This window comes from Vicugna pacos, chromosome X (assembly GCF_048564905.1).
Source record: "Vicugna pacos chromosome X, VicPac4, whole genome shotgun sequence".
Classification (NCBI taxonomy): domain Eukaryota; kingdom Metazoa; phylum Chordata; class Mammalia; order Artiodactyla; family Camelidae; genus Vicugna; species Vicugna pacos.
The window spans coordinates 97,052,269-97,072,114 of record NC_133023.1 but is presented as its reverse complement, the minus strand read 5'-3'; the positions used below and the strand labels follow the sequence as shown (position 1 = coordinate 97,072,114).

The window sequence follows — 19,846 nt, the reverse complement described above, 5'->3', positions numbered from 1 at the left end:
AGCCTCGGGCTTCTGGATTGTGGCCAGATTGCTCCTGGGCTTCCTTTTCCATCCCTGCTCCTCAGCTGCCCGTACCCGTTCCCTCTCCATCATCTGGCAGCGTATCTGTCACTCCAGTTTATCGCCTTGGTTCCTGCTTGTTTATCATCGGGACATGTCACAGTGAGTGCCCTGCTCTGCGGTGTAGGAGGCCGATCTAGCCTCCTGAGGACTGGGCTCAGCGCTGCCTGCGCCTGTTTACGCAGCTCCAAGTGCTCCCCTAGGAGTTGCCGACAGCAAGGAAGCGAATAGACAGACAAACCTCCCACCCCACCTCGGTGTTTTGGAGCAGCTCGCTTCCAGTTCAGCTAGACAGGGAAGTTTTCAGACATGAGGGGGCGAGTGGTGAGCTAGGGGGGCGCTAAGTCATGGGTGAACGTACGCCCCGTGGAGACGCTGGTTGGCTATGCCTTTTATTTTTTCTTTTGTAGAAGAAAGTAGAACTTCAGTGATTCAAAGCGTCCCAGGGGAAGGGACCTCTCTTGTCATTATTTTAAAGATGGCCAATGGCAAGCAATTCAATTACAAATGTTGACTGAGGCCCTGTTCTGGGTCTCCTAGGAAGTGTGTCCTAGGAACCTTCTAGGAATCTGCAGGACATGACTGGGCTGCCTTTGTGACTGGCTGTGCCTCGTGTAGGGTGACTCCTCGGAGTGGCACAGCAGGGGGACTGTTAGCCTTTCACAGACACGGGGATATGGCCTCTCTTTCCAGTCATGGGCCTGCCTCCCCTGGGGCCACCTCGGCTCTCTCACTTCCTTCTCCTCATGCCCAGAGGTGTGCGTGGTGACATCCGCGGCCAGGCAGGGCACAAGGCATAGGACTAAAACTCTCACCTCAAGCTTACCCCTGTCGTGTACGAAGCGACCAGGCTGAGGCACTCGGGACCCTGTGGTGACACGGGGTGTGCGAGAGGAGGCTTACACTCCTCCCTCCTCTGCACAGATAGATGCCAGGGCACCTGCTGGGCTGTCACTCTGCCCCATCCAGTGGGAGAAAGGACACCTGGGCAAAACAGCCTTTGTAAACAGGGCTTCTGGCTGAGGAGGCCCCCTCCCACCTTCCCCACCCTCCCAAGACTAAGTGACAAGGACACCGCTAAGTGACAGCACTCATACTCTGGTTCCATACAGCCGCCTGTGCTTAGACCCATGCCAAACCCAGGGGGCACGGCTTCTTATGATCTTCTTGCCCAAATATGGGAAAAATTAGGAGTTTGTTGCCTTTTAACTCAATGAAGAAAGCACTCCCCTCTCGGCCAGCAGCTCAGTATGTGGAGGTGCTGACTCAAGCTTGGCACTTCCCGCTCGAAGACCAGCTCTTCAGCCTGTTTTGGGGGGGACCCCATTCAAGTCTTATTCTTGTCATTGTTGTGGAATTTAGATTCAAAAAGGAAAAATAAAAAGAGTGTTGCGCAGTAATTTGCTCTCAAGGGGCAATGCCGACAAACCTTAATTGAGTAATCCCCCTCCAAGGGTGCTTCCCTCCCAGGGTGTCTTCTAAGTTTGCCACAAGCCCCGAGTGGCCTAGCTCACGTGGTTTTCAGTTTGTACACATTGTGTGTGCGTGCGCTTTAGCGTGGCGCCTCAAGGAAAGAAAAGCCTTCATTCTCACAGCAACAGACCCCACAGATGTGCACCTCTTCTCTCTGGAGAGCCGCGGAAGACTAGACCGAAAGAAGCCAGGATCGATCAATTCATTGATTAACCTCATGTCAACATTCACTTCCTCCTCTCAGACAGAGCCCAGCACAGATCCGATACTTAGTAGATGCTGAGTAAATGGATATGCTAGTGAGCTTTGAACCTAAAAAATTTTATCTGTGTTACGTGCCGGATTTTGATCAGGGACCTGGTTGTGTTCCTAATTTTGGCCTGCCTTTTCTGGGTGACATTAAACAAATCCTGGAGCCTCAGCTTCCCTCCCGGTAACAATTGGGCTAGAAGTGGCCTTGTTTATTTCACAGAGTTATTGCGAAGATCAGAATTAAATCCAAATGAAGGACTGTATGGGAAAGGACTTTTTCAACTGAAATACTAAACACATGGAAGTGGTTGCTATTCTGGTGGTAGCACATGGCATTATGTTTGGCTCTCCTCTGTATCATCAGGATAACAACATTCAGTGTTTTTTCACTCCCTGCATTAAAACATTTTGATAGCATGCTAGAGCGATGATGCTGATTATTGGCAAATTTCATTTAGGATAATCACCTCAGGGCAACGAGAGCACAGAATTACTTTGAAGTGGTGATTTTAACCTTTTCCAGTGTGGATAGACCCAGGCATATAAAATATGGAATGAAATCCAGAATCTTTTCCCCTCAAATAGAAATTCACTCTGTTACAACACTGAAGGAGCTGAAGGAAAGATTCCAACTCTGCAGACCCAGTGTACTTGCCCAGGGCACTTGGGACTCATGCAGAGCGACGGGGAAAACACTGAACCCACAGTTGTTAGATTTATAGCTGGGCTAGTGCAATTTCAAATATGGAAAAAGAGGAAATAAAATAGTGGGTTATCATTTGGGAGGAATGAGAAGGACTAGGAGATGCAGATGGCAAGTTCATATTCTGCGATCTCTGAATGGGTCTGCCTCTTAGTTTTCCTTTAGCTAAAACATGCATGGTCTTTTCCAAATCTAGCATTCTGGCAAGATGCATCAACAGAAATGATCACGTAGGAAGAGTGCCTGGGACCTCGTAAGCATTCAGCAAACAGCAGTTGCTATTGTTGTCATTATTGTTATTTCTCATTATCATCATCACAGCATGAGAGACGTTGAAGCTTGTCTAGTCTATACTCCAGGACACTTACCTAATTTAGTGTTTGCTTTTCAGGCTCCGTTTCTAACGACGGTCGGAGAAGTCCTTTATCTCTCCCAGCTGTCTCATTTCTCAGAGACAGAAACTGGGACCCAGAAAGGAGCTAACCTGTTCTAGGTCCCACAGCCAAGGAGAGGCAGAGGCAGGACCAGACTCAGAGCGCCCTACCTGATGCAACTTCTCACTTGTCATTAGCTGTCCCCTCACCATCGGAGATACGGGCATTTTGCCTCCTGGTGGGTTATGAATCTCACCATCAGACATTCTCTGAATCCTGCATTTCCTCTAACCACCTATTCCTCTGACTGCTCTGGACATTTCTACTTTAGAACAGTGCCTGGCTCATAGAGGCTGCTCCATAAAAATTGTGGAATGAGTGGGTGGTTTCTGATTTTCTGTTCTCTACAGCTGAAGTACCTGAGCTCATTGTCTGCTGTGTAATCAGCCATTTGGTGACAGTGATGTGTGACCCCAGGTCCCTGGTGTTATCCCCTCTCTCCCCTTCTGATAGATCTGCCCTCTGTTAGTTGTGCTCTCCTACGTACAGACTTGGTAGCTCCGTTTGGAGATGAGTTTACCTTATGGGCCTGAATGAAAGCTCTCTTTTAGGAGCTGGGGATCGCATGTGCTGCCTTCTGGTCCTCTGTCCCCCACTGCCTAATGCCTGACTCCCATACACTGGCTGAAGATATGGCTAGATACAAATTCTGGCAGATAGAGATGAAGTTAGGCTTTACCTCCACACCAGAAAGGCTGACTCTTACAGTCTCTAGGAACTTTGTGTTAGAGAGAAAATAGACTAGCTGGTTTTTATTTGCTTGGTGCACAGAAGAGGGGAAGGGAGGTAAGTTCTGACACTACAATAGAAAACCTCTTTGTTGAAGCCAAGTGCCAGCCTTGGAGAGCTGACGCTAAAGGTGACAACACTGCCATTTGCCTGGGCTGGGTCTTCACAAGGCCATGTGTCTCGGTTTCTTCTCCACGTCACATCTGCTCTGAGCCTGACTTGGAAGTCCAGTCAGAAGTGGTGGCTGCCACTGTCCTAGACGATAGAAATGTTTTCTGGAGCAGGATTCTCCATCCTTGCTCTCAGCTTCAAAGTCTGTGATCTGGGGCAGGGATTTTCTTACCTCCTGGCATGAGGAGGGCAGTTTGCAGACGGAGAGGCAAAGGATGAAAGCCAGCGCGGCTCCCTCTGTACCTCCTTCTCAAACCAGTCAGTATGTTGTTTCCATGCAAGGGTTTGTTTGAAAGAAGTATTCTGCTACTGAAAGAAGTTTGAGAAACACTGGTCTGGTTACAGGATTCATGCCTAGGTATCACATGTCATTTGTTCTGAAACCAGCTCCAGTCATGTGTCCTACAAAACGAGAGCTGAGGTCAGCTACCAGTTGACTTTGCATGGCTTGAATTTTCTGAGCTATACAATCATACCATGCTTTCCTTGATATGAGACTTGACGTAGTAGGGAGCTAAAGGCTTTGCTGGTTGTCTATGAAGAATTTGAAGCTCCTTTGAGGATACGTGAGAAAGAAGGAGAATTAGTTTTTTTGAAAACCATTTAATTTTCACATGAAACTCATTTGATTCCAAACTTCTCTTGAGGAGATTGTTGTATAGATCAACACTGTACACCAACTAGACCAACAGACATATATAAACCACTCCACCACCAACACCAGAATACATATTTTCTCCAGTACACATGGACCATTCTCCAGGTAGACTATATGTTAGGTTATAAAACAAATCTCAACAATTTGTGAACGATTAGAATAACCCAAAGTATATTCTCTGACCACAATGGAAAGAAACCAGAAATGAGTTATAGAAGGAAAGCTGGGAAATTCACAAATATGTGGAAATTAAACAACCTCCTCTTAAACAACCAATGGTCAAATAAGAAATCAGAAGGGAATTTAGAGAATACTTAGAGAATAATAGAAATGAAAACCCAACATACCAAAACCCATGGGATGCAGCAAAGGCAATGCTTAAAGGGAAATGTACAAATGTAAATCCCTACATTCAAAAAGAAGAAAGATTGCCAATCAGTAACCTAACTTTATACCTTGAGGAAATAGAGAAAGAAAAACAAACTAAACCCCAAGCTAGCAGAAGGAAGGAAGTAATAAAGATTAGAGTGGAGATTAAAAACATAGAAAATAGGAAAGCAATAGGGAGAATCATTAAAACTAGAAGTTGGTTGTTTGAAAAGTTCAACAAAATTGGCAAAACTTTATCTAGATGGACAAAGAAAAGAAGAGAGAAGATGCAACCATCGAAAATGAAAATGAGGACATTACTATTGACTTTACAGAGATAAAAAGGACTATAAGAGGGCTTTACAGAAAAAAAAACCAACTATGAATAATTGTACATGGACAGATTGGATAACCTAGATGAAATAGATCAATTCCTAGAAACGTACAACCTACCAAGACTAAATAATGAAGAAATAGAAAATCTGAATAGACCTGCAACTAATAAGGAGATTGAGTCACTAATTTAAAATTTCTCAACAAAAATGAGTTCAGGACAAGATGGCCCCACTGGTGAATTATACCAAACATTTAAAGGACAATTAACAACAATCCTTCACAAACTCTTCCATGATGTAGAAGAGGAGAGAATACTTCCTAACTCATTCTATGAGGCAGCATCGCCCTACTACCAAAGACAGATGAAGATATGACAAGAAAAGAAATTACAGACCAATATCCTTACGAATACAGATGCAGAAATCTTCAATAATATATTTGGAAACCATATTCAACAGCATATTTAAAGAATTAAACACCCGGACCAAGTGGAATTTATCCAAGTGATGCAAAGGTGACTCAACATAAGGAAGTCAATCATTGTAATATATCTCATTAACAGAATGAAGGAAAAAAAACCACATGATCATTCTACTTGATACAGAAAAGGTATTTGACAAATCCAAAGCCCTTTCATGATAAGAAAAGCTCTCCAAAAACTAGGAACAGAAGGGAACTTCCTCAACATGATACAGGGTGTTTATGGAAAACCCAAAGCTAACATAATGGTGAAAAACGGAAAGCTTTCCCCCTAAGATCAGGAGCAAGGCAAGGATGCCCATCTTAACCACTGCTATTCAACATTATACTGGAAATTCTAGCCAGAGAAGTCAGGCAAGGACAAGAAATAAAAGATGTTGAAATTAGAAAGGAAGAAGTAAAACTATCTTTTTATAGATGACAAGATACTGTTAATAGGAAATCTCAAAGAATCTACAAGAAACCTATGAGAGCTAATAAACTAATTGAACACAGTTGCATGGTTCAAGATCTATACACAGTGGGTTCTAAACACCAGCAATGAACAATATGAAAAGGAAATTAAGACACAAATTCCATTTACAATAGCATCTAAAATTTTGAACAAGATGCCTAGGAATAAATTTAACCAAGGAATTAAAAGACTTGTACACTGAAAACTGAAAAATATTGCCAAGAAAAATTAAGTAAGACCTAAATAAATTGAAAGGCATCTTGTGTTCATGGATAGAAAGACTTAATATTATGAAAATGGCAGTACTACTCAAAGTGATCTGCAGATTCAGTGCAATTTGTATGAAAACCCAACAGCTGTTTTTGGAGAAATGGAAAAGCCAATCCTCGTATTCATATAGAATTACAAGGGGTCCCTAGACAGACAAAGCTATTGCAAAAATGAACAAAGTTTAAAGACTCACACTTCTTGATTTCAAAACTTACTACAAAGTTACAGAAGTCAAAACAGTGTGGTACTGGCCTAAGGATAGATATACAGACCAATGGAGTAGAATTGAGATCCCAGAAATAGACCCATATATCTATGGCGAGTTGATTTTTTTTTTTTGAGAAAGGTGACACATTCATTCAAGAGACAAAGAATTAACACTTTAACAAGTGGTGCTGGGACAACTGAATTTCCACATGCAAAATAATCAAGTTGGACCCCTACTTCACGTTATATACAAAAATTAACTCTGATGAACCAACTAAATATAAGAGCTAAAAATCAGAACTCTCAGAAGAAAGTATATGGATAATTCTTTATGTACTTGGATTTAGCAACAGATTACAAAATCATGACCAAAAAAAAAGAAAAATTAGATAAACTTGACTTTGTTAGAATTAAAACTTTTGTACAAAATTATCGTCAAGAAAGTGAAGACAACCTACACAATGGGAGAAAATATTTTCAAATCATCTATCTGATATGGGTTTAATTTCTGTCTCTTAAAATTCAATGGAGAAAATGGGCATGGAACTAGAATAGACATTTCTCCACAGAAGATACATAATGTCCAATAAGCACATAAGGTGTTCAACATCATTAGTCATTAGATTAATGCAAATCAAAACCACAATGAGATACCATTTCATACCCATTAAGATGGCTATAATTTTTTAAAAGGAAAATAACAAGTATTGGTGAGAATGTGGAGAAATTGGAAACCTGTCCAATTCTGGTGGGAATGTAAATTGGTGAAGTCATGGGTGGGGGATGTATAGCTCAGTTGTGGAGTGCATGCTTAACATGCATCAGGGTCCTGGGTTCAATTCCCAGTACTTCCATTTAAAAAATAAATCTAATCACCCCGCCCAAAAGAATAAAATAAAATGGTGCAGTCACTGCGGACAGCAGTTTAGCAGCTCCTCAAAATGCTAAACATAGACTTACCATATGACCAGCAATTATACTCCTAGGTATATACTTCAAAGAACTGAAAACAAGGACCCAAGGAGATACTTGTATGCCAGTGTTCATTGCATCCACAATAGCCAAAACTTGGGAACAACCCAGGTGTCCATCAAGGGTAAACACATAGATAGATGATATAGATAGATGGATAGGCAGACAGACAGACAGATTTATTTATTATAAGGAATTAGCTCACATGATTATGGATGCTGGCAAGTCCCAAGACCTTCAGGGTACATGAGCAAGCTGGATGCTCAGAAGAATTAATAGTTTATTTCTAGCCTGTGTTCTAAGGACTGAGAACCAGGAGAACTGATGGTATAGTTCTAGTCCAAAGGCCATCAGGCTTGAGACGCAGGAAGAGCTGATGTTTTCGGTCCAAAGGCAGGAGGAAAGCTGATGATCCAGATGACCCAAAGGTCTTGAGGCCGAAGGAATTCTTGGTTACTTATTGGAAGGTCAGCCTTTTTGTTGTATTCAGACCTTCAACTGATTGGGTGAAGCCCACTCCCATTAGGGAGGGCAATCTACTTGACTCAGTCTACTGATTCAAATATTCATCTCATTCAAAAACATCATCACAGAAAAACTCACAATAATGTTTGACCAAATATCTGGGCTCCCTCTGGCCTAGTGAAGGTGACACATAAAACTAACCATTACAGTATTCTTCAGTAATTGTTTGCCCTTTGCCCTGACAAGTGGAGCTAATCCAATTACCATGGCAACAGTTCCTGCTTTACCTCCTGAGCTGAGGGGCTTTTCTCAATCTGTTTTCCACAGCCATTGCCAGAGCATATTACAAGTCTGGTTACAGCGTTTGAGGCAGTATGCTTCCAGAGGGCTTCTGGGAAAAGAGAAGCAAAGTGGACGTGCTCAGAGGCAAAGAGGCACAGATGAAGCCAGGAGCAGAGTTAGAAGGCCTTCTGTTGCTGGAGATTCCCAGCGAGGCATGCCTACTGCCTCTCATACTTGTTTTTGCCACTTCCTCTGTTATTTCCAACCACCCTAAATATGGCTATCAAAAAGATAACCATGTTCCTCTTCTGCTCATCAGCAGTCTGGTTAAGGGTCTCCCAAAGTTCCTGTAGAACAGAGGAGGGTATAACAAAACAGCCTGCAGGAACAGGCTGGCAATCCAAAGGAACGTGTGGGTCGGCACATGATCATTGCTGCCTCCTCCATCTGAGTGGGACCCACCTCGCCCTCAGCCCAAAACACTTTCTAGATTGCCATAGCTTGACCTGAGGAGGATCTCTTTGGCAACCAAGGACTGGCCCAAAGGGGATGTCTTGAGCCTCTGAGAATGTCTCAGGTGCACTGAGCTCGCCTTTGAGAAGTTGACAGTTAAATACTTGTCAACCAAAGACATTGGGAGAGAAAAGAGGGAAGAAGTGCTTTCTAGACAACTCTAAAAGCTTACCGATTGTGATTCTTCTGCATTTCATAGGAACTCTACAAGCATCTCTTCCACCACTCACCAATTAAGTGCCTAATTGACTGGGAGAGAATTTATGTGGAACGTTTTGCCCTGGCTTTCTTTGGTGCAATCTTGAACACCACTTGACTGTCCGAAAAGGACAAAGCAGAGGGCCATCTCTAGTATGAAAAGTGGGAAATGTTTCCATTCCCCAGCTGACATTTTTCAATCTTGTGACCGGTGGCATGGTTCAGTTTCTCCATGGTGCCAACAGACCCTCTTCAAATGACCGGGCTTCTGTGTATGAGTCTAATTAATGCAAATATTGGATGCCCGTCAGAGGGGACTCACTGGCAGGGGCTGGCAGAAAAGGCAGGAAGAAAAGATTTGGAAAGTTAGTGCTGCCTCCTGCCTCCTGGTGTGGATCCTTTGCTCCAGTGCAATCCCAGAGGAATGAATTCCCAGCTGTGCTTCCCACTTGGATTCACGTCCCTGTCTTCATGTATGACCTGCGCGATCCCTCTCCATCCCCTTCTTGCCGCTGTGAAATAGGGCTTTGGACTGAGGTTCCTGTGGGAGTATGGGAACATCACTGAAGCTAGTCATTTCCACGGCAGCAGAAGGTTGGTAAAATTAACGTGGCGGCCTGCTCCTTCCATCTGTGAAGGAGTGAGCTGGCACTCGCTCACTTCCCCCCTCCCTTCTGCCTCTTCTTTTCTCCGTTCCTTCCTCCCATTTGTACTGGCCTGGGGTACCGGTCTCCTGGTACTCATCCTGGCCATGAAAGCAATGGCGGCTGCCATGGGCCAGCTTGGCCAGCAGAGCTTGGCATTCTGTGGAGGTTTTAGGACTTCACCAATATGCCCAAAGCCATGATTCTGAGCATTCACAAGTTTTGGTGGGAGGTTTGTTTTTTTGGTGGGGGGAGATACTCATTGTCTCCAGCTGTCCAAATTGTGAGCAAATTAAGAAACAAGTCAAAAGAGAAAGGTGTATGAGCAACAAAATAGCACCTTTATTTTTAATAAAGCTCATATTGGGAGATGAGGCTTTTATCTGGGAAGAGGTAGACGTTGTGATGATAAACCCCATAATTAGACGTAGCTGCTCAGTCACAGGCCCCTTTGGATCATAGGAGACTCCTGGCTTACTCTCCTATCCCTCACCTGGCTGGCAGCCTCCACCTGCAAAATTTAAGATACAGAGGAGCAGGACAGGATGCTTGCTTTTTGTGATGAGCTGGCTCTCAAGGAGAAAGGGGAAAGGAAAGGGCTCGGCTACTGATGTCAGTTTGTCTTTTAAAAGCTCACGAGGAAAGAGTGAATGGTGGGGCAGGGAGAAGTCAGCAGTGCTATGCTAGTGAACTTCACAGTGAAGAAGATATCAAGGAGAGGGAAGACCCCCCCCCCAGTACACACCAGTTTAAGCAACAGAAAAGGCTCTAGAGATCATCTGGGCAGTTCCATGTGAGGACATCTGGGCAAACAGATGATATGACTGATGTCGTGAGGGGTAGGCTCCTAGCGTGCGCTAGGTGTCCAGGCACCTCGGTTCTAAGGTGCTTTTCTCACCATTCTTCTCTCTCACTAGCACTTGAAGTGTTAGATGTGTCTGGTGGAATCTTTGACATAATGACAGAGGGAATAGATGGATAGAAGAGAAACAAGAACGGTGTAAAGACTCAAGAGAATCAATTTCTTGAGAATGTTGTTTTGCAAACTGCCCATCCTCATCTCCATCACTGCCATCAGTACTCTCCTATAGAGTTAATGGTTGCTGGGTACCGACTCGATCATGTTCTATACAGACGCATTTAGTACAATGAAATTGTGCGGGAGAGAGCTACGTGTGAGGAGGTGCCATCCCTCCGATGCCTCAAGAGTAGAGTTAGCGAATCCAGAGTAAACATTTTCCCTCTGGGAAGTGTATATTCCGCAGAATTACCGCTCTCGAAGGATGTCTATATTAAGCAACATTGTTCAATGCTGCGTACTGTTAGCTGTTAGACATAACTTCTGTTCACAGAGTCTATATTCCTAGAGTAGGTCCCCAGAACACAGCCTCTTCCTCCCCGCCACCCCACTGAGTCCTGAGCACTCTCCTCCCTTGCCTGGATGATAGCAGAATCCTCACCAGTCTCTCTGCTCCTGTCCTTCCCCGCTGATGTCTGTTCCTTACATCGCGCAATAGTGAACCTTTGCTCACAGAAGCCAGATCACATCACAGTTCGGTCTGAAACCATCCAGTGGCTCCCGGCGCTGAGAATGAAAGCCTGAGTTATTACACCGGCCTTCAGGAGCGGGCGTCCTGTTTCTTCTGCCCTCACCTTCTCCCCCTCTCCCCGTCAGTCTCTCACTGCCAGCCACATTGGCCTTCTTCATTTCCTTAAAACAAAACAAACCAGCAAGTCATTCTCTTCCCTCAGGATCTGTGCATCTTTCATCCCTCTATTGGATACGCTCTTCTAGAAGTCTCCGTGGCGCCCTCTCTTCTGACTTCACTCAGGACTCTGTGTCAATGTCAGTGTCAATGCTCCAATGTCAATGCTTCATTGTCAATATCCTTCACAAGCGAGGCTTTCTGGATTGCTGTGACTGAACGCGAACTGACGTGGCAGGAGCTTAACCTGTAGTAGTTTATTTCTGACGTAGGGTCCAGCAGCAGTTCCGAGCAGCTCCCTTCCCATGAGTGACTCAGAGACCCTTGGAGGTCTCACCTGCCCGATTTGTTAACTATCCGTCCCCCACCCCCACCCCAAATGTACAAACTCCATGAGGGAGAGGGGTTTTGTCTACATTTTTTCCCCATCCGCTGCATACTCTATGCATTCAGTAGTGCCTCGCATATCGTAGGTTCCCAAGGAATATTTGTTGAAAGACTCTGGAAAGATAGTGTTATGAGAGGGAATGGAAAATAAAACGGCCAAAGGAAGCATCTTTGTGCGGGTATTTTCTTCTCAGGCTGAAGATGATGAAGATATGTCAACTCCATATAATGATATTTGATTATTGTTATTAAAATAACCGTGGGAGGTTTATGGGCTTTAGAACCTAGTGAGGTTTTCAGCATTAAACTATGGATATTGTGTTAGCTTTCTGCTGCGGTAACAAAATACTGCAAACTAAGTGGCTTAAGCAACACAAAGGTGTCATCCTACAGATCCATAAATCAGAGATCAGACAAAACTAAGATCTTGGCCTGGCTGTGTTTCTTTCTGGAAGAGCGGGGGGGTGGGGTCCATTCCCTTCTCATTTTGGTTGTGAGCAGTCTTCAGTTCCTGGGAGCATGGAAATCCCTGTCTCCTTGCTGGCTGTCAACTGAGCACGGTTCCCACCTGCTAGGACGCCACGTGTATTCCTTGACTCCTGGGCCCCCTCAAAGCCAGCAACAGCATGTTGAGTCCTGTCACACTTTTAATCTGGCCTGTCTCTTCTTGCTTTTCATCTCTGTGACCTTGTCTTCTGCCCCCTCCTTTTGATTGTAAGAGCTCTTAGGATTACATTTGATTCACCTGGATAATCCATCAAAGGGTCAATTTAGTGACAACCTTAATTACATCCACAGCCTTAAGGTAACAGATTCACAGGTTCCAGGGATTAGGATGTGGGCATCTCTGAGGGACCGTTATTCTGCCTACCCCAGATATAAAATTGAATATAAGATACGGCATTGTGAGTAAGAATGTAAGTGCTGGAGACATGAAGACCCTGGTTTGAATCTCAGCTCTCATCTTGATGCTGGGTTCCTCTGGACGTGTTTCATAACCTCTCTGACATTCCAGTTCCTCTCTGCCAAATGGGAACAATAATGACACCTGCCTAACAGAACTGTTCTGGATATTGGACACGATGTGTGGTACACAGCGCGCACGCCGCTATACTCCTTTCTAAGATATAATGTGAGTGTGCCCATTGCTCTGAAGGCTAGCACCAAATCCAGCTCAGAGCCCACCTCAGAAGACCTTGCTTTTAATAGAACTAAGGAGGGCTCCATAGCTAAAAAAACTCCCTTAACCAGCTGGGTTTGTAGGGAATGAGGGGGAAGTTTAATTTAAGTGTTTATGATTCATTTACACCTAAATCATTGAATACTATTTTAAGGACATTTGATGGCTCGAGGCTTTTCAAATAATCATAATGCCTCTTGCTTAAACAGAAAGGCTGCCAAGAGTAAACAAACTCAAATACCATTTGCTTTGAAATTCTTCAACAAATTTAGAGGGGGTTCTAATCCAGTAGTTGTCTTCTTCCATCTGTAATCCCTGCAGGGACAGCCCTCCTGAGAAGAAACACCAGCTCTATTTACTGAATGGGGAGTTAGAAACCGTGGCAGGCGTGAGTGCAAAGGAAAGCACTCATTTCATTGGAATGTTTCTGTTTTAGAATTTTTTTCTGGGTTTCAGCTACAGTAATTGGGAATTTTGTTCTAATGCTGTCCATTGGCTAGACAATGCACCTCTTTTAACTAAGGGGCAAGAATTCTTCCACAGCCTCTAGGTGAGAAGTGCATTTCCTGGAGGTTTTGAAGACAATTTGAGCTTGTAAATTGATGAATTTGATGTCGCCACCAAATTGAACTAACTGCCTTCTGATGGGCTGGAGTGCAGCTTGTGACTCACTAGGGAGGGAAGGATTTAACCAGTGCGTTTTTTAGATGAAACAAGACATGGGAGGGCTCACGTCTTGACCAACTGTAAGAGCCTTTTCCCACCTCTTTTCCTGAGCCTTCTTTTTCCCTTTACCACTTCTTCAATCACTGGCATGGCCATAGTACTTGGAATTCCAGCTAGCATAAAGCCACAATGACATACACATACTTCATGGTTGTTGAGAGATGGTTTTTATAGATCAGCCCATCAATGGGCATTTGTTTTACAGTTCCTGCCAAAGGGTCAGTCAAGGTGGGCTGCTGAGGTATTTGAGTGACCTTTCTCCAGTATCGCTGGGGCTGGAAGGAGGCATCAGTAAGTGACGGAAGAAAGAGGAGAACTCTGCTTGCTTGAAAGTAAGGGTGGTGTTTCCTAACTCACAGAGTAAAATGAGTTTGCGACTTATGTACCTTTTGCGAGGAGATACGGCGAGGCAGAGGTGAATTTGTTGGCATCGATCACTCTCCCAATGATACAATGTTTAACAACATTACAATATAATTTCCCAGTCACTCTCACAAGGACTGAGGAATTTCTGGCTGTCAACAGAGCCTATGAGGTGGGGTTTCCTGGGCTCTTGAGTCGTCCCAGGGAACTTGGGGGCAACCATGAGATGTAGATCAGAGATTAGCTTTCAATACATGAAATAAAAATATGAAAGCAGGAGTGAAAACGAGCTGTGCTGGGCTCTTCTAGCTTGCCCTGGGAAGAAGTGTGGTGTCAGGGAGCACATTTTCTAGAAAGACGGGTGTAACGCTTGAGAGTTCACTTTGTAGTATGTAGGTGAGGAAACCTCATTCCTCTGAGATTCAATGCTCTAACCATGGAAAAGACTGATAGAAGAAAGTAGGCTTTCTATAGCAGTTTAGCCTGTGATGTGGCCCAAGGAGGGTCTTAAGATCAAAGGCTGAGAAAATTTTTGCCGAGAACATTTCTGTAAGTAGCTATGACATCATTTTGTGAGCCTATCTGGAGCTCCTGTACTAATAGTTATTACCAGCCAAAGGCATGTCTCTAGCCACACACACACAAACACACACACACACACACACACACACACACACACACACACACACACACACACACACACACACACACGGCAGAGCTGGCTGGAGCAACAGGCAGCCAGCAGTGAGCTATCTGGGAACCCTCCCCTTACTTCACTGTGTCTGAGAGAAAGGCCACTTGTTGAGTGGTGTCAGTGACCTCCACAATTATCCATGGAGGAAGATGCAAAATTTGGTGTGAAAGTCACAGCTTGAATCAATCTATAAGTAATCTTTAGAGGTTGTTGAGATGTTTCAGTCCCTAGGACACTGTGACCAGAAGCATTCTGTATTAAAAAACAAAATAAGTGAGACCAAAAAAAAAATTTCAATGAAGCCAGTCACAATCAAACATTTTCAAGAGATTCCAGATGGCATTCTGGAAGAGATACCATCTGTCAGTCAGTTTATTACTCTGTGAGGGGTACAGGCAGCTTTTTCTTGTGTAGGTCATTCCCCCTCCTTTGGTTAGAAAGCTAACACTGAAGGCCGTGTGCATCTTTGTCAGGACCAGCAAGAATGGTTGACCTTTTTTTCTTGGGAAAGATACCTTCTTGTTAAATTGGATTCAGCCTCCCTTAGTGCTTAGGGACTACTTAATACCTATGGCGTACTCATCAAAGGTTAGGCATTGTGTTGGATGCTTCCACCCATGTAGGTCTTTTAGTTCTTAAAACAGCCTTGTTAGGAATTAAACACTGGTTCAGTATTTTCATCTATAAAAAGTAAGAAATGGCGGACCCAAGGTTATGCAGTAGGTGACAGGGGTCTCCCAAGTTCAGTCCTCTTCCCTCTGCCCCCTGGCTGGTTTCCAGGAATATACACTTAATTGCTGCCCAAATAGTGGTTTGGCCTCATAGAGAAGGGAGCGAACCCATCCTGATACCAACTACATGACTGTGTGCCAGCCACTGTTCTAGGTGCGTCTGTCTTTAACGTGCATAGCAGTCACCTCAGACCCTTGTGAAAATACAGGTTCTGATTCTGTTGGTCTAGACTTGGCAGGGTTGAGGGCTGCATGTCTAACAAGCTCCCAGGAGATACCCATGCTGCTGTTTCAGGGTCCTCACCTCAAAAGAGCAAATCGTCCTATTTTACGGGTTTCAAGAGGAGACACAACTTGCCCAAGGTCACAACGTCCAGACAACTTCTGGTCTCGGAGCTGGGATTTGAACCAGGACCAGTGGATTATGAAGCCTTTGCCATTACATCCTTCTTCATTCCTTCAGGCTTTGAAAACTTTCTCCTTGAGCGAGCCATATTTTCGGTTTCATAGATGTTTTCAAGTATTTGCTTGTTGACGTCACTAATACATGTCGAAGAACTTTGATTGGTGGTCCTGGAGCTGTGTTCATTTCCACTGCCTGAGTGGTCAAAGACTTGTTTGATTTAAAATCATGTATCATTAGTTAAGTATGTTGGGTCATCTTTCTGAAGAGTTAATTTAAAAGCAAAAAAAACAGCATCATCACATAATTGAGGTCTTGTTAAGTGCTTCCAGCTTGAAGCCAGCAAACCTTGTGAATTATAGTGGCCTCGGGAGTGAGCGGCCAGATGCCTTGTAACATTGTCTAAGTAGTGTCCTAGGTTGTTTCCGATTGCTCTTCGGTCTCTGAGTAGAGAAAACTTTGTTGGAGACGGGGGTAATCGTTGAAGTTAAGAGATACTGAAAATCCGCATGCCTGTGAAATACATCAATGTTTGCACAAAGCAGTCTCACCTTAGACTTTCTGGTAAACACATTGGAATCCTGGCTTCTAGGCTGGACTTTTCTAGTAGCTGTGTGACTTAAGTCACTTCCTCCTCCTGAGCTTTGTTTTCCTTGTATTTTAAGACAAAGTGGTTGCATTAAATTATCCCTAAAGAAATTGTGTTTGGAATGACACAGAAGATTGCCTTGTAGTGTTTGTGCCACTACTAAATATTTGGGTAGGAGTTTTATGTAGCCAAGGTTATATTTATTGATAAAAGTTACAGAGTAAAACAGGAACTGGATTTTCCAAACATAGAAAAGATAAACGACTATTATCTTTTTAAATGAAAAAAAATACATTTAAGGTATACATTACATTGGAATTATTTTTAATTTTATCAAAGACTGTTTTGCTACAGATTGATGCTTTCTTTATGTCTAGTTTGAAATGGAAACACTGTATTTCTGTGAACATGAGCATCTTAGACCAGGTCATCAGGCTTAGACATAAATTCTCTTCCCTTACCATGATGGCGCCCTTCCGTGGCCCCTGACCCTGGCCTTGATCTTGCTGACTGCTGAGAAGCTTCAAGGAGAGTGGGGATGGTTTACTGCCAATCCAGTGCTGATGCTGGGAAACCAGTTCTGGATGCAGCCTTGCCCATCTAATGGTTAGTCAGTTAATACCTTTTATAACAGGGAGTAGTTCTTTCATAAATTGTTCTCCTATTATCCCACCAGTAAAGTCACATATTTTTGTCCCCCCATGTCTGAGTATGCCACCTTTCAGTGTCTGCATGTCTGTGGATGTGTGAATGTGCATGTGTGCACCTGTCCCTTCCAACTCTCGACCAGTCTTGTGGGACTTAGGGATTCTGAGTAGGTAGGCTGTGTGATCAAGGCCAAGGGCACTGGCTGTGTGGGTCCATTTCCCAGGAGAGGCCTACTCTTTGGCTGCTATTGTCATGGGTCTCGGCAGCCTTTCTCAAAGCATGGGGCCCCACCATCCAGAAATCAACCCTGAGCCACTCTTACCATCTTATCTGTCTTGAAGAGTTAGGTTGAACCTCTAAAGCCAGAAGAGGCTTTGTGTCAGTCAACTGGCCACCTAATCACTGGAGTCTTTCATCCACCTTCAAGATTGGATCAATATTGTTGAGAAGGACAGCAAGAGTCGTTGAATAAATGTGGACCAGGGGTTCAGATGAGCAAAGGGAAGAGTAGTTTTCAGAGGCCAGAGGTCACGTGCAAGAAGGAATGTTCTAGAAGGGGGAAAATGGCAAAAATCGTTTGACTCAGCCAGGGAAAGATAAATCCCATTCTTTCTCCCTTTTTTGATGAGCTGACTTCTTTACAGCTCTCCTCTCCCTTTTCTAGAGCTAGTGCCCCGTGAAAGCGTCGTGTCCTCGTCTCTTTGTTAAGCAAGTAGGATTAAGGTACCCACCTGCCTTAGTGCTGGGGTCCGGTGGGAAGTCACCTGTCATCTCTGCTGCTCTCACTTGCACAGACAACCACTGTCCTACTGGAAGGAGCCCTGGGAATAAGTGAATTTAATATAATAGTTTTAATTTTTCATCCCAAGCATCCTCACGTTCAGAGATTTTATAGGCTTGAGTGAAGTGTTGGCCTGTACAATGCCACTTCTGGTTAAAAAGTGCAAAATATTTCTAGCTCTTACGTCAGCATGACACCAGGGTACTGAGAGATTGAATATTCTTTTTTTTTTCTTCTGTTTTTGAATTGACTGACGTTTGGGGCATTGAGTAAAGACAGCCTGAGACCAAAACTGAGCCATTAACTCCTAGATGTTGACAGTTTCCAAGGAAATGTTCTGTGCCTGAGGTCATTACTCAGATGGCTCCTTAAATGCGCTCATCTTGGCATCTTTTGCACTTGCTAAATTCCATTTGAAGACAGGAGAGAGAATTTTGTGGAAAGCAGTTATCTTGCAGTTTGGTGACGTTCCTGCTTTCCCCTCCATGATGAATTTGGGGGCTGGTTCTTGTACCACTCCGTGGGGTACTTTCACTAGAATTTTGTTGTACGTTACAGATAACCAGTTGTATCTAATTAAACAATAATGATGGCAGTGCCAGGCATTTTTCTGAGAATTAATGACCAGCTGGGAAAAGCTGATGGCTGGAGAGTCTGCCAAGGGCTATTAGTTCCAGCCGGCCATTAATCTCCAGAAATGCCCACTTGTGACGTCATTGTTGGTACTGAAAAATGAAAATCGAAGGCAGTCTCCTGATGTTTATCACGCCTTTCTGAATAACAACTTCCCTATGTATTATCCCAAAGTTGTTTTTTTCTTTTTAATCCTCCAGTGGTCCTTTAATCTTACAATTTGTTTCTCACATGCAGTGCATGAAAACGGAATTTCTCGGCTTCTGTATAACCGTGGCTGTTTTATTTTTTTTTAAAGAGTTCCAAGTTGAGGTTTTCCTTAAATATTTTGGATGGTGAAACCAGAATTGGTCTTCACCTGTGATGCTGGAATTTGATAAGTGTCTGTATTATCAAAACTCTCTGCTCATGGCAGGAAATGGTTGCAAATGTTGTGAATAGCAGCTGTTGCAAAGATGTGCGTTCAAGGACCAGATTCCATGAAATTAGAGTCACATTCCTAGTAGATGAAGAGAACTGTCTGCCAAGAAAAACTGTGGTGGTTTGTCTCTATAATATTTTCGATTAGTGCTGCTGAATGCAGGAGGAAAATAGAGAAGTGACTAAAATATTCATTACCTTCTTGCATAATTTAATGACTTATAAAGGAAGACAACAATTCCACATACAGGCAATCTATCAAGAACTTGTTCTAAGCTCATAATACTAATTTTAAAGTTATGTTGGTTTTTAGCCCATTTTTTTACTCCTACGTGAAAGAAAGTTCTTAAAGTCCGTTAAGGTCCCAGCCAACGAGCTGGGAATGTTTTGCCAAGCACGGAAGCTACAGATCCCATTTCGCTTCAGCCATAAGTGGTTTATGTTTTATAAACACCACAGCATTCTTCTTGCCACAGGAAGTTTGCTGATGATATCGGTCCTTCTAAATGCATGTTAAGTGTATGCATTTTGGGGGAGTAGAGTGAGTCAGCATGTCATTAATCATAACTTTTGGGGCACTGACTGGGGCCTGGCAGAATGGGATGGCCTCATTGGGCAGAGCGTGAAAGAGAAAAAAAATCCATTCTGGGGTCAGTCCGTTTCTGTAGATGCAGATCAAATTTGCACCCACTTCGGTGGATAGTTATCAGGCTAAAGGATGTTACAGTGGACCCTGAAAAAGAAGACACCTTATTTTTGCAGGGAGAAAACACTAGAAATTCACAATCTTACTTAGGAAAGTGACCAAAGGGCCTAGAGAGCTGAGAGGGGACTTGGTGTATATCTAAGGCCCAAATCAGTGCGCCGGGCCCCTGTCTTCCACAACTCAGCAAGGTAGGTCTTCTATCCAGTGTT

General features: G+C 43.7%; 1 protein-coding gene across 6 annotated transcripts in view; it reads left to right on the top strand.

Moving 5' to 3' along the window:
* The window catches only part of FGF13 (fibroblast growth factor 13), a 627,264-nt gene that overhangs the window by 419,301 nt on the left and 188,117 nt on the right, over positions 1-19,846 (top strand). Inside the window, exon 1 of one of the 6 annotated variants that reach the window (XM_006217367.4) lies at positions 19,794-19,825. The exons of the other annotated variants lie outside the window; for them this stretch is intronic. The gene's annotated coding sequence lies outside the window, so the exon portion shown is untranslated. Of the gene's footprint in view, positions 1-19,793; positions 19,826-19,846 lie in introns of those variants that run through there. 6 annotated transcript variants of the gene reach the window in all.